Source organism: Eucyclogobius newberryi, unplaced genomic scaffold (assembly GCF_026437365.1).
Source record: "Eucyclogobius newberryi isolate DKJ021-1_F unplaced genomic scaffold, fEucNew1.0.hap1 SCAF_19, whole genome shotgun sequence".
Taxonomy (NCBI): Eukaryota; Metazoa; Chordata; class Actinopteri; order Gobiiformes; family Gobiidae; genus Eucyclogobius; species Eucyclogobius newberryi.
Window position 1 is genome coordinate 10913599 of NW_027315823.1, and position 13844 is coordinate 10927442.

A 13844-nucleotide genomic window follows, 5' to 3' on the forward strand; every position below is an offset into this window, starting at 1 on the left:
AACATCAAATGAGTTGTTTATTAAGAGGAAATCTGTGAGCTGTTGGTAAACAACCTTTTCAAGGACTTTGCCCCAAAATGGCAGATTAGAGATGGGCCGGTAATGACTCAGTACTGCGGCATCAAGACTGCTCTTCTTTAGGAGAGGCTTTATGACCGCAGTTTTCAAAGACATTGGGAATGTTCCAGATTGAAGCGACATGTTAACTATGTGAGTGAATGGTGCTAACAAACTGTTCAGCACAGACTTTAGAAATCTGGTGGGTAACACATCAAGGCAGCATGTAGATGAACTCAGACTGGTGATGATCTCATGGACAGTTTTGTCAGTTACTGGTGCAAAGTGAGTTAGCTCTAAGTGTCTTGGTGGTTTTAGGGTAATTTTTTGCATTGTGGGATTTATAGCATTTTTAATGCCCTGAACTTTGTCATTAAAGAGTAATGCAAACTCATTACACTTGGATGTGGAAATGAGTTCTAACAGCAGCTGAGCTGGAGGGTTTGTTAATCTGTTTACTGTGGCAAACAGGACACGCGAGTTGTTACTGCAGCTTCCAATTATTTCAGAAAAATATCTTTCCCTAGTTCTACATAAGATTAGGTTGTACATGTTCAGCTTTTCTTTGTAAATCTCTTTTTGAACCTGGAGCTTTGACTTGCGCCATTTCCGTTCGGCCCTGCGGCACTCCCTTTTCTGTGCCCTGACCGAATCATCATTTCTCCACGGCGCCTTCTGCTTATTTTTAACCATTTTAGCCTTTATAGGGGCGATGGTGTCCAGAACATTCAAAACACTAGATGTAACAGAGTTCAGCAAATCATTTACATTAGAACATGAGACATTTTCAAAGTTTATAATTTCCATAAACAGTGCACCTGTGCCATCACTTATGTGTCTCCTCTGAACAACTGCAGGACCAACCGGAGGTTTGGGAGAAACAGACATGTCAAAGAAGACACAGAAATGATCAGACAGAGCAACATCGATCACATTAACATTTGAAATATTTACCCCCTTTGTAATTATGAGATCTAGAGTGTGTCCTTTGCTGTGGGTGGGGCCTCTGACATGCTGAGTAAGACTGAAGGTTTCAAGGACAGCATCAAGCTCTTTAGCGTTTCTGTCACAAATATTATCAACATGCACATTGAAATCACCTGTAATGACCAAACCATCAAAGTCTGTGCATATGACTGAAAGCATCTCAGTAAAATCATCAATAAAACGTTGGCAGTGCTGGGGAGGCTTGTATAAAACAATGAAGAGAATGGATGGAGACCGTTTTAGCTCCATTTTAAAGGATACATACTCAAATGATGAAAACACCCCAAAAGACAACCTGCGGGTAATTATTTCATCTCTAAAGACAGCACAGACTCCACCCCCTTTTTTGTTTTCTCGTGTTTCAGATTCAAACTTAAAGTTGGGTGGAGCAGATTCTATCAGAACTACATTTCCTGTGTTTTTGTCAAGCCATGTTTCAGTTAAAAACATAAAATCAATATTATAAGAAGAAATAAAATTATTAATTAAGAGAGATTTGTTACATAAGGATAGTTTCAGTGGGACTGGGCTTTATCTTTTCACAGGGAATATGAATCACATTTCTCAGATTGGGCCTGGCTCGCATTTTGTTTTTCCATCTGTGTGATGATGTGACTACAGAAATAGCACTAGGGGGGGGCTCTCTTTACATAGGGCCCCGGGTTGGTTTGATTTTTAATGTGACAATAAGTCCCGGCAACGCTGAGACCCAGTGCATCCTAGCTATGGGAGATACCAGGTGAAAGGCGAGGTTGGATGGGTGGTGGGGCTTTTGTAGCCAAGGAGAGTTTGGGACCAGGTGAGAGGCGAGGGGGGATGGGTGGTGGGGCTTTTGTTGGTGTAGTCGGCTTGTGCAGGGAAGAGTTGATACGTATTGACATAGCCCTTGCTATATTCGGCGTGAGTGAAGCCATCTTAATGCCTGATTTGATCAGACTTTCAAAATGGCTGGGAAGGCCCATGGGTGAGAGTGGAGATGAGAAGGAGAATGATGAATCTTTAGTGGGAGTAGATGTTTCAGGGGGAACCCAGGGCTGGTGTGAAGGCAGGGGCGATGACAGGGATGTTGTTGGGCTTGTCACAGATGGGTCCAAGGCCTTTGAAGATTGTTCCTTTGCTGGAGGCGGTGGAGGTGAATGTGGAGCAGCTGGAGCTGAATCCTTTGCTGGTGGTGGTGGAGCAGCTGCTGATGAATCCTTTGGTGGAGGCTGAGGTTGTGGTGCTTTTGATGTTGAAACATTGGCTCGGTCTCTGGCTGATGGAGCAGGAATTCTTCTCTCATTCCTCTCTTCTCTAACTATCTGCTCAGGACCCTGTCCAGGCCCAGTCCAATGCCTCAGAGCGTGGAGCAGGTTCTCTGTCAGCACCCTCACTCCACCTCTGCATAGGTGGGGGCCATTTCTCTTAAACAGGTCCTCTCATTTCCAGAATAGATAGAAGTTCTCAATGTAGTGTAGTCCTCTAGGGGTACACTCTTTGGACAGCCATGTGTTCAGCTGAAGAAGCCGGCTGAACTTGTTTATCCTCCTGTCGATGTTTGGAAGAGGTCCACTTATGAATGTTTTGATTTCCATTTTATCAAGCACGTCGAATAACTTCAAGAAGTCTTTTTTCAAAACTTCAGTCTGTTCCCGCCGCATGTCCACTGCACCCACGTGCATAATCAGCTGTTTAGCTCCTCCATGCTTAGCCATAATATTTGGAAGGAGTGACGTTATCTCAGAAACAGTGGCGCTTGGAAAAGAATGTGTGTTTATCTTTTCATGCGTCACGTGACTTATCGCGCCGTCCCCAACTAAAACAATCTCCGTGACCTTGGCTCCTGGCACAGATCCTCCTCGCTGTATTTTGGCCACGTCATCTTTCCTTTTTTCATTTAATTCCATCTCTGAAAGGGGTAAAAATCTGTTGGTGAGCTGTATTTTAGGTGACTTCACGTTATCTTTGTATCGTTTAGGCTTTGCTCCAAGTTTGTTCCAAGAAACAGCCTGGTCTTTCTGGTTTTTAGACAGTTTTGTAAACGACACAGAGTCACTGCGGTTTAGGTTAAAAGTAGCAGTTTTTCTTGTAAAAAGTATGCTCTTCTTACCATCGGTTGACACAGGAACGGTATCGTGAAGAACTTTTTCAGATTCCAAAACAAATATCCGTGTTTTCAACTCATTAATTTCTTGTTGATATTTCCGACAGCGTTCACAGTCTTTCTCCCTTCTTCTCCCGGACATGTCGCTGGCGTCAGATATGTCGTTAAAACTGGAAAAATGTTCTTAAAATCCTTGGTTTACTTGAAAAAGTCTAAAGCAAAAATGTTTGGAAGACAAAAACTGATTAAAAAGCAAAATAAATAAGGAAAGCAGCGATAGCAAGCGGAGCGAGCAAAAAAGCGTTTGCACTCTTCGGAAGCAGGATACTACGTGGGCGTTGAAGTCCCCCAGTAGAACAACGGAGTCCCCGGTCGGTGCACTGTCCAGAAGGCCGGGTACTCTGCACTGCTGTTCGGCCCGTAGGCCGCCACAACAGTGAGAGACCTGTCCCCCACCCGAAGGCGGAGGGACGCGACCCTCTCGTTCACCGGGGTAAACTCCAACACGTGGCGGCTGAGCTGAGGGGCTATCAGCAAGCCCACACCAGCCCGCCGCCTCTCCCCGCGGGCAACACCAGAGAAGTGGAGCGTCCAGCCCCTCTCGAGGAGATGGGTTCCAGAGCCCAAACTGTGCGTGGAGGTGAGGCCGACTATATCTAGTCGGTATCGCTCAACCTCCCGCACAAGCTCAGGCTCTTTCCCCCCCAGCGAGGTGACATTCCATGTCCCCAGAGTTAGTCTCTGTGTCTGGAGATCTGGTCGCCGAGGCCCCTGCCGTCGACTGCCGCCCAGATCTCTCTGCACCGGCCCCTTATGGATCCTCCTGCGGGTGGTGGGCCCACGGGAGGGCGGCCCCACGTCGCTCTTTCGGGCTGTGCCCGGCCGAGCCCCGTGGGGTAAGACCCGGCCACCAGGCGCTCGCCATGGAGCACCCATCCCAGGCCTGGCTCCAGGATGGGGCCCCGGTGACGCCGATCCGGGCGACGTAAACTGCCTTGCTCGTGTTATCATCATAGAGGGCTTCTGAACCGATCTTTGTCTGACCCGTCACCTAGGATCTGTTTGCCTTCGGAGACCCTACCAGGGGCATGAAGCCCGCGACAACATAGCTCCTGGGATCATTCGGGCACTCAAACCCCTCCACCACGTTAAGGTGTCGGTGGAAAATGAACCGTAAAAATCAGGTACAGCGCCTTTCATTTGTAATTAGCCTGTGAGTGTTTGGGCTCACGTGCACACTCCCACCTGCTCTGCATGATGGGACGCTCACTAAAATAGCATCAGACTAACTGAGAAGAGACGCATGCAGGAAGTAATGGCACTATTTTTATGACTGACTGTGGCCTAATCAGAAGAAGAAGGCCAGTCTGAATCAGTGCAGTTAGCTCATTGGGTTAGCTTGTTGGGTTAGCTCATGGCAAAGGTAGTTAGCGTAGCGGTAATGGCAAAGTCATGCCAAAATATTTGCCTTTCATCCAGGTCTGAAAAAGGTGATCCCACTCTGACAAATATGGCAGTTACATTGTGACAAGACTAGTGTTTTAACTAAATAAATGAAACGTTCAAAATAAAAGTGAATAAAATATATAAATATAATTCATTAAAAACTAACTTAACATAAACGACACTATTGACAGTTAGAGCAATTTGTTTCCATACTTTGTTGAAATGTGTAAAGTTATTGGAAAATATTGTGCATTATTTGTATTCTTGTTTACTTTTACTTTGACATTTCATGTTCTAGAACTAAAAAAAACAATATTGGTTTGTCACAGCCTAGGTGGGATGTGGGTGTATGAGGAGGGGGGGATAAGCCCTTGAGCATCAAAAGACTAAATGTCATTATTTTCATGTTTAATAAGTTCCACATAAACACATCATTATGAATAAAACTCATTTAAAGAAGTACTGTGAAGACATCATTAAGAATTTAAGTGTAAACTGATCTGTAGGCTATTCATGCCCGGACTGTGTATGGGCCCTGGGCACAATTTTAAGTTGGGCCCCAGCTTAACACAATATGGGCGATTACAACTTGATGTCGGGGACTGAATGCAATTTAATGTAACATGTCATAAAATGTCTATTGATTGATGTTTTCTTTTGCTTTACTTTTTGGGAGTGTTAGTAAATACCTTTTTGCCTTCTACCACTCCCATGCACACTGTACTGTTGAGGAGATGTTTTGATTGTCACAATTGCTACAAGGAAAGGTTGTTTAAACAAGTGCTGAATAAATACAAATAAATTAAAACTGCAAGCAGTGATAAAGGGCCCTCAACACTTGACGTGACGTCACAAAAAATCCACAGAACAAATCCGACAATGGTGTGCAGTCAGTGGAATCAAGGCAATACAATCTAAAACTACAGTGTGTTACAGCTATATTTAAAATTTTCCAAAATATATCTACATAAGCCTGCTTTCCCCTCACTTCTGCTGCTGAAGCTTAGCTGAAGTCACCAGGCCACTGAGGAATACTGCCCGGGAAGCTTGATTCTTCTTCTCCCGCAGCTGCTCAGTCTGTGGCCGTGTTCAGAGGCCCATGCTTTGCTCTCTTAGTTTTTAGAACCAGAGTGAACAGCAGCTTGTTTTAGAGGTCTGCACATGTGCTCTGAGGACCACACAGCCTCAAACCCATGGATCTGTGCTCATACCACACTGAGGAAAAGTCTGTGGGAATCTTGTGCCTAACTGAGCATGTGCAGAAGAGAAGTGAAGCAACCAAGTTTCAACAAACATACTTAAAAACTATCTATTAGTGACAAGTGTTTGCTTGTAACTAATGCTCTGTTCATGTTTCTAATGATTAGACGTTAGTTAGAAATACAGGCAATCATTTAACAACATAATAATCATGTTAATGTGGCAGGGCAAGCTCAGTCATGTGACAAAGTCACATGAGATCATAAAGGTCAGGGGTTAAGCATAAACAGTTGATTATAAGTGCCACGCCAGCGCCACCTTGTCAAAGCACTGGAGAGAGAAGAGCTTTCTGCCTTAGCAAACAACAGAAGATACACGCTGACGGTGGATTATTGAGCGTTGTTTGGATATTACGGCAACATAGAGGAACGCCTCGGTCCGTATGACGAGGAAGAGGAAGAGGAGGCGTGACCTGGTCGGTGACGATATGAACAGCGGGGAGGACTCCCCTCGAGCCACTGATCCTGTGCAGCGTAGGGCGTCTTCTTGCTCGTCTATGGAGGGCTCTCTCAGTGAGGAGCAGGGCGGGGGGGTTGCAGATATCGGGGATGTGAGTTCAGAGTGTAAGGTGTTCATAAAGCTCGCGCAGGATAATGCGTCCTTTAAGGGGTGGGATCCAATGGCGTTGACAAGGAGCCTGACTGTAGCTGTGGGAGTGGTCAAGCATGCGAGTGTCCTTAGGGATGGCTCGCTGCTGGTCGTGTGCAAGGACGTGGCTCAGCAAAGGAAGGCGATTGAAGCAAAGTGTCTGGGTGGGAAGGACATTCTTGTGTCTGATGCTGTAAGAGGCACGGTCAGGGGAGTTATCGTAGGCGTCCCTACGACGACATCTGTGGATGACATAAAGGATAATTTGACTGGAGCTAAGGTGGTGGATGCTAGGCGGTTGAAGGTGACCCGGGATGGGGTAAGGTGTGACAGCCTGTCGATAATGATTAGATTTGAAGGTGAGATCCTGCCTCGTGTGGTGTGCGTTGGGTGCATGCGCTATGGCGTACGCCCATAAGTTCCGCCGCCCCTGCGTTGCTTCAAGTGCCAGCGCTTTGGGCATATGTGGCGCAGCAGCCTAAATGCCGGAACATGTCGGCATTGGTGAAACTGAGATAAACCCAAAAAAAGATTTTTTTTTTCAAATGTGTGATTTTCGTTTTTTTGCAGAATGTGCTAGTTGAAGTTATGAATAAGCCCCTGTGTGCTTCAGATAACACTATTGGTTGTCTTAAACGTATACATTAAGCTGTTAAAAATGTGGAGTTTTCGGGTCTTTTTCCTGCTCTCCTGGGGGGCGTCACCTTTTTCTAGCCAACGTGTTGTTTACATTTTCCACCAATCAGCTGTGATCCGCATGGCAGCTGCGTGCTCTGTGTTTTCGTCTCATTACTCCAGACCGTCTGCAGAGCACAGTCTTCAGAGCTTACATTTCCTGGACTACATTGCAACGGAACTGTTTACTCAGGTACACTTTTGCTTTACTACTAAATTATTGCTTTAACGCTGTGTTTTAAGGCGGTCTCGTGATCACTTTAGAATCTTACTTGTCTGCTCCGGTGGAGCTAATGCTAAGCTAACATTTTGCTTCAGTGCACTCTGCAATACGGGCTTAATGTGACTACTTGCTGTTATCACCATGTTATCGGGTTATTTTTTGACGTGGGTTGGCCCGTGGGTTGTGTGGGTCGTGCTTTGTGTGTGTTTTATGGTGCTTTGTTAGTTTTCGTGACTAAACCGGCTGTTAGTCCCACAGCCCGGAGCTAAACGCAGCTATTCGGAGCTAAGTTGTAAGCTAAACTTTGCTATGTTATCGGGTTATTTTTCGGCGTGGGAAGAAAAAAAAACTACAACTCCCGATACCACTTCTGGTCACGTGGCTTACGTACGTTGCACGTCACACACGCACTGCGTCACTCGAACCAATCACACGCTTGCCTGGCCATTATCAGCTTCCTGTGTGTCTCTCTGTGCACGGTGTTGGGAGAGACAACAGGATGGCTGAACCAGGTAAGCTTTGCGACTAAAACAGCCGCTTTTAATCACTTTAATGTGCGCCGGTTTTAAACTCGAGTGTATGTTCTGGTGTGCTGTTCTGCAAGTGTTTTCCTTTTACGAGCAGCGTTATCTCAAGTGAGCTAGCTAGCCCCGCTAGCCGAGGGCAGATGTCCCAATATCTCCGCGTTTTGCATCTTAAATACACCGTTAACGTCACAATGTGAACTGTTATCTGTGAAGCGTGTTATTCCCATATTACTGTTAACCCTAATCCTTTTTTTCCCCTTTTCAGAATTGGCACCCTGACTGACATAATCAAACACTATGACGAAAATGGAGCAACACCACGGTTGAGGAAGAAGCGCGCACTATACTATATAAAACTATACAGAAGTCCATTCCATAATGCTACCTGGTCGACATCCTGGCCATAGGGACTGGCATGTGAAGTTGCTCCCAACCCATGTGACTAAGGTCTCTACGTGAAGTCTGCTAAGGAGCTTGGTAAGTGTAAAACATTATTTTGGTGATTTTCATGTTTTAATGATTAGAGTATAATTAACCATAAGCCACATCTGTTTTTCAGGTGAGCCTGCAGTTTGTACATCAAGCTTCAGATCACTGTGGAAACAGCTTCTCCCACACATCAGAAGCTGCAGGCCACGCACAGATCTCTACAACAGAATCTAATGTGCTGTCTTTGGACCCTCACCGCCAGCAAGCAAAGACATCAGGATGCATTACAGCTTTGACTTTGCACAGCAGGTACTAATAATAGTGCAAATGCAGAATAGCAATTATAGAGACATACGTCTTAATCAAATGTCATATGTATTAATCTAATATCCTTTCTCTCTCTCTCGGTCTACTACAGATACACTTTATATTGAAACTCTCACATTGTGTTAAAAAAAAAAAAAAAGTTAATGAGTGTTTTATGTGAAATAGTTAGCCATTTCTTAAATGTCCTGTTATTTGTTTACAGCTTTGATGCCAAGAGACCAGGTGTGGTGCTTGCGGAAAGTCACTGTGAAGCAGAACCAGTGGCATCTGTTTATAAGAGTTCTTCTATTAAGAGTGTTTTTTAAACTTCCTATAAGTTATCTGTCCTTTACCCCTGCGTTGTAACATTAAAGGCTATCTTATCTTATCTTTTGTTGTTTGTGTTGCACTGAATCACCTGTGAATTGTTTATCGACAAATGCAATGAACCCTATTCTGATTCAGATTCTTTGATTCTATTCAGGGACTTTTGTAATCCAAGTATTTCCATTTTAATATAGTAACTTCTAATTCTGATTCAAGTCCAGTTACCATCAATAACAACACTCCTCTTGAGTCTTCAGTGACAGCTGTAGGGGGAGGGGCTGTCAGTGTGACAGGGGGGAGGGCTTATCTCAATGAGATGCAAATGAGCCCCCCTGTGACTCTGGGCTCACTCCGGTGAGAAACTTTGGAAGCCGTTTTCTCAGTGAAAGGGTTTGAGAGTTGTTTACATTCAAATGACCACAACTTACTTAAATGTTATCAGATCTACATGAGTGAGACATCATTGGAAAGCTTTGAATTCACACTTTCAGAATCTGTGAATAACTCAAAATGTCTCCGGGTAGACATGTAACTGGATTAGCCACGGTCAGACACATATTGCAGCGGTCTGTAGAGGGAAGCAGAGGTGTGGTAAATGTGCAGGAGACCTCGAGTATGGGAAGTGTGACGAAGGAGCAAAACTCAAGTGCTGTAACTGTGGGGGAGAGCATAGCTCTGCCTACGGGGGATGCGTGTTCAGCAAGAAGGCTGCTGAGGTGCAAAAAGTTAGAGCCTCTCAAGGCATATCCTACGCGGATGCGGTCAAGAAGGTGTCTGGTAGTCAGGTGAAGGTGGATGCAGTGCGGGCTGCCAGTGCTGCTGGTGACCTAGGCGACAGGGGAGGGGGCAGCGTTGCCCGCGGCCAGGGGGAGGTCCCCACTGGGATCCCTGTGAGTGTGGCTTCCACGGGCAGAGGCCCTGTGGGTGCGGAGGATGTACTGGTTGTGAAGAGGAAAGATTTCTTCCTCTTTATGGTGGAAGTGATTAACTGTACTGGTCAAACCAAGAAGAGATCCGAAAAGACTAGGATCATCGCTAAGGTTGCAGGGAAGTACTTTGGAGCTGGGGGTCCCGAGTGGACGGAGATAGAGGATGCGCTGCGGGAAGGCACCCTGCCCCATTCTGGCAGTGGGAGTGGGGGGGCTCCTGATGCGCCGTCAGGTTCCGGGGGCTCATAATGGCGGTGGTTGTCTTGCAATGGAATGCGCGTAGTCTTCGTGCTAATGGCCAGGAATTTAAGCATTTTGTCTCTACCTTGGTGAACAAGCCTCACGTTATGTGCGTGCAGGAGACTTGGTTACAACCTAGGTGGGTTTTTGGGATACAAGGGTATGTGTGTGTTAGGAATGATAGGGAGCAGGGTAGAGGCGGAGGTGTGGCTGTGTTTGTCCGAGATGACCTAAATTACGTTGTTGTCAGTGTGAGTAAAGCGCCGGAGGCTCTGGCGGTGAGGGTCTGGCTGGGTGGTGAAGCTGTTACTGTGGTTAACCTTTATAATCCATGTGGTGAGTTAACGTTAGAGTCCTTACATAGTATCGGTAAGGATGTTCGGGGAAAGGCCATGTGGTGTGGGGATTTTAATGCGCATAGCGCTTTGTGGGGCGGTAGTGGTACCGATAGGTATGGGCAGGTGGTAGAGGGTTTTATCAATCAAAGGGAGTTGGTTTGTCTGAATGATGGGAGGGGGACCCGCTATGATATGGGGACCGGTACGGAAAGTGCAATAGATCTTACGCTTGTGTCCAAGGAGTTAGCTGGTGTTTGTAGTTGGGAGGTTCTTGGTAATCTTTCTTTTGGTAGCGATCACTATCTAGTCCGCACCGAGATTGGCTTTGGGAGCTGTGTGGTCAGGGGGACGAGGATCCAGAGGTGGCAGTTGGCAAGGGCGAACTGGGGGGCTTTCCTGAGGAAAGCTGATGATGGTTCTAGGGTTCTGCAGGAAGGAGGATTGACTCAGGTGGATGATCTCAATAGTGCAATTGTCTCGCTCATCACGCAGTCAGCGGTAGGCACGATTCCTAAGAGTGGTGGTAGTGGACATAGGAAGTGGGTGCCGTGGTGGAATGAAGCATGTGGTTATGCTGTTAGGGCGAGAAATGCGGCGTTTCGCCGGCTAAGGGTTACCCACACTGAGGGTGCCCTCATTGACTACAAGAGGGCCCGCGCTGTTGTGCGGAAAACTGTAAGAACGGCCAAGAGTGCCTGTTGGAGGCGGTATTGTTCCAAAATTGGGAGAGAAACGCGTCTCGGGGATGTTTGGGGGATGATTAAGCGGATGCATGGGGTTGAGCGCCGTCACGGGACCCCGGTCCTAATACAGAATGGTGTTGAAGCAGTCAGCGACGTTGACAAAGCTGAACTGTTGGCCAGCACCTTTGTGTCGGTGCACAGCTCTGACAATCTCTCACCTGTGGAAAGGCACTTTGGCCCAGAATTCTGAGCTGATTGGGCACCAGCCTTCGACTCAAGATGACCTTGACCTTCCGTTTAGTTTGTTTGAGCTAAGGAGAGCACTTTCTAAGGCGAAACAGACAGCCCCGGGTAAAGATGAGGTGTGCTATGACATGCTCTCTCATTTGACTGATGACACGCTTGGGCTAGTCCTGGGTCTTTTCAACCGTGTTTGGGATTCAGGTTGTGTTCCATCTGCGTGGAAACAGTCTACGGTGGTGCCGGTTCTGAAGCCGGGTAGGCCAGCGTCTGACCCTTCAAGTTATAGGCCGATTGCCTTGACGTCGCAGCTCGGGAAAACGATGGAGCGCATGGTTACCGAGCGGTTGGATTACTTCTTGGAGAGTCAGGGTTTGCTTCCCGCGCACCAGAGTGGTTTCCGTAGGGGCAGGAACACCATGGACTCCGTGTTGTGTTTGGAATCTGATATCCAGCTGGCCAGGGCTCAGAAAGAAAAGGTTATTGCGGTGCTCTTTGATGTGGAGAAGGCGTACGATATGGTTTGGAAGGATGGGCTCCTCATTAAGCTGCGGAAGTGTGGTGTGAAGGGTAAACTGTTTAACTGGGTCCGGAGCCTTTATGCTGATGATGGCGCTCTATGGGTGAGAGGGAGGAATCTCCGGTTTTACGAGGCGAAACTGCAAAGGGCAATACAGCAGGTGGAGCAGTGGACCCTGAAGTGGGGGTTTAAACTGTCCGTACGGAAGTCTCAAGTGATCTGTTTCTTCAATGGGCATAGGGACGTCTCCCTTCGACTGCATGGGCAGGTGCTCGAACAGGTCAGGGAGGTGAGGTTCTTGGGGGTCACCTTTGACGAGAGGCTTAGTTGGCGTCAGCACATTGATGAGGTCAGTGGTAAATGCAAAAGGGTGAATAACTTGCTTCGTTGTCTATCCGGCTAGGACTGGGGGGCCAGCAGAAGGTCGCTCCTGGGTATTTATCGGGCCGTCATGAGGACGGCTATTGATTATGGCTGTATAGCCTACATGTCTGCGGCTGAGACTAACTTAAAGAAGTTTGATGTGGAGCAAGCCCAGGCCTTGCGCATCTGCTGTAGGGCCTGAACATTCTTCAGTGACCCCATCTTCATGTTCCTCCATTGCCAGCACATATGATTTCATTGATGAGTACAATTTCAGTCTCTTCACTTAGATCTACTTGAATGAATTCAGCCACCTTCTTCTTCTGTTCTTGCTTGGATTAAGCGATGTTTAGAATAAACGTACAATCTGAACATGTTTTCTTTGTGTTTTTCCTATAACTCCTCAACGGTGCTCTCAAGGTCAATCTCATTCTCTAAAAAAAATCACAAATGCTGCAGTAAAGGTCTTCTAACTTTAAAAGTGACACTTTCCAATGGCCAGTAATGGAATTTGTCACGGAGTCTTAATTTGGACCCGGTCCGTGTACCTGCTGGCCATTTCATTTTTGTTTGCAGTTTTTTGTTAAAACAAAACTTTAACTGTGGATACGTAAACTGTGTGCTGTTTGTTTACCACGAGACCGACTGCGAGACTGGACCGCTATGATGCTGCCGTGTATCAGCCAGCAGGATTTTTAGGAACATGGACACTCAGCCGTCCATGGGATTTGTGTGGCTATTTGTTTTTGTACAACATTTACAAGTTTATGAGCAAATCTAGTGGGGCTGTACTTAACGTACTGCTGCTCCTTCACAGTAACAGATCAAGCATCAGCACCAAACCTGTTCTGTATCCTTTAGTGGAGCGGAGCGGGTAGGTTGTGAGGATATAGTGGTCTGCTTAGCCACAAACAACTTACGACTTTCCCGATATGAACTTGTCTCCAAACAGGTGCAAAAACTGAACTAAATCAAGTCTCATCCGAAAGATGGTAATGATAATACAATGACACAACCATTTGTGAAAAAAATACATTTGACACAAATTGACATTATACACTTTATAAAATATAAAAAGCAAAAGAAAAATCTCAGTGATACTGTAAATTATAGTGCATAGAAGCAATTACTACATTAAGAGAATATAAAAAACACAACATTTTTTGGTATTTAATAAAACAGCTTCTAAGTGGCGTTAGTTACCCTGAACTACATGTGTAACATTTTACATTTTCCATATTTAATCCTCCGCATTATTGCTATATGGAAAGTTGTTCTTAAAGACCTGTCATTTGTAACATTCTTTCATGGGTTTTCTAATAACCAAAGCATATTTTTATGAATAGAAGTTAAGTTATACTTAATGCTTAGCATTAGCCTTATCAAGGTAATAAACTAATAAAAAAACCTCCTCTTTGGTGTGTTTGCTGTCAAGGTAACGGAGGGGCGTCGCCTCATCGCCCAAAAAGGACCAGATGCCACTGTGATAGTTGTAGATGCACTCAGCCTGACTTTCTTGTTCACTTTTATTTTTCTTCCTTTCTCCATCGAGGTGTCACATGTTCTGTTGTTGGTAGTTTAGAGGCCGTTTCTTTGCATATTCATTTTTATGTATTAATTATG

General features: G+C 45.9%; 1 protein-coding gene across 1 annotated transcript in view; it reads left to right on the plus strand.

The window, feature by feature from the left end:
• The window catches only part of LOC140365355 (SH3 and cysteine-rich domain-containing protein 3-like), a 360861-nt gene that overhangs the window by 309956 nt on the left and 37061 nt on the right, over positions 1-13844 (plus strand). The gene's annotated exons all lie outside the window — the stretch shown is intronic.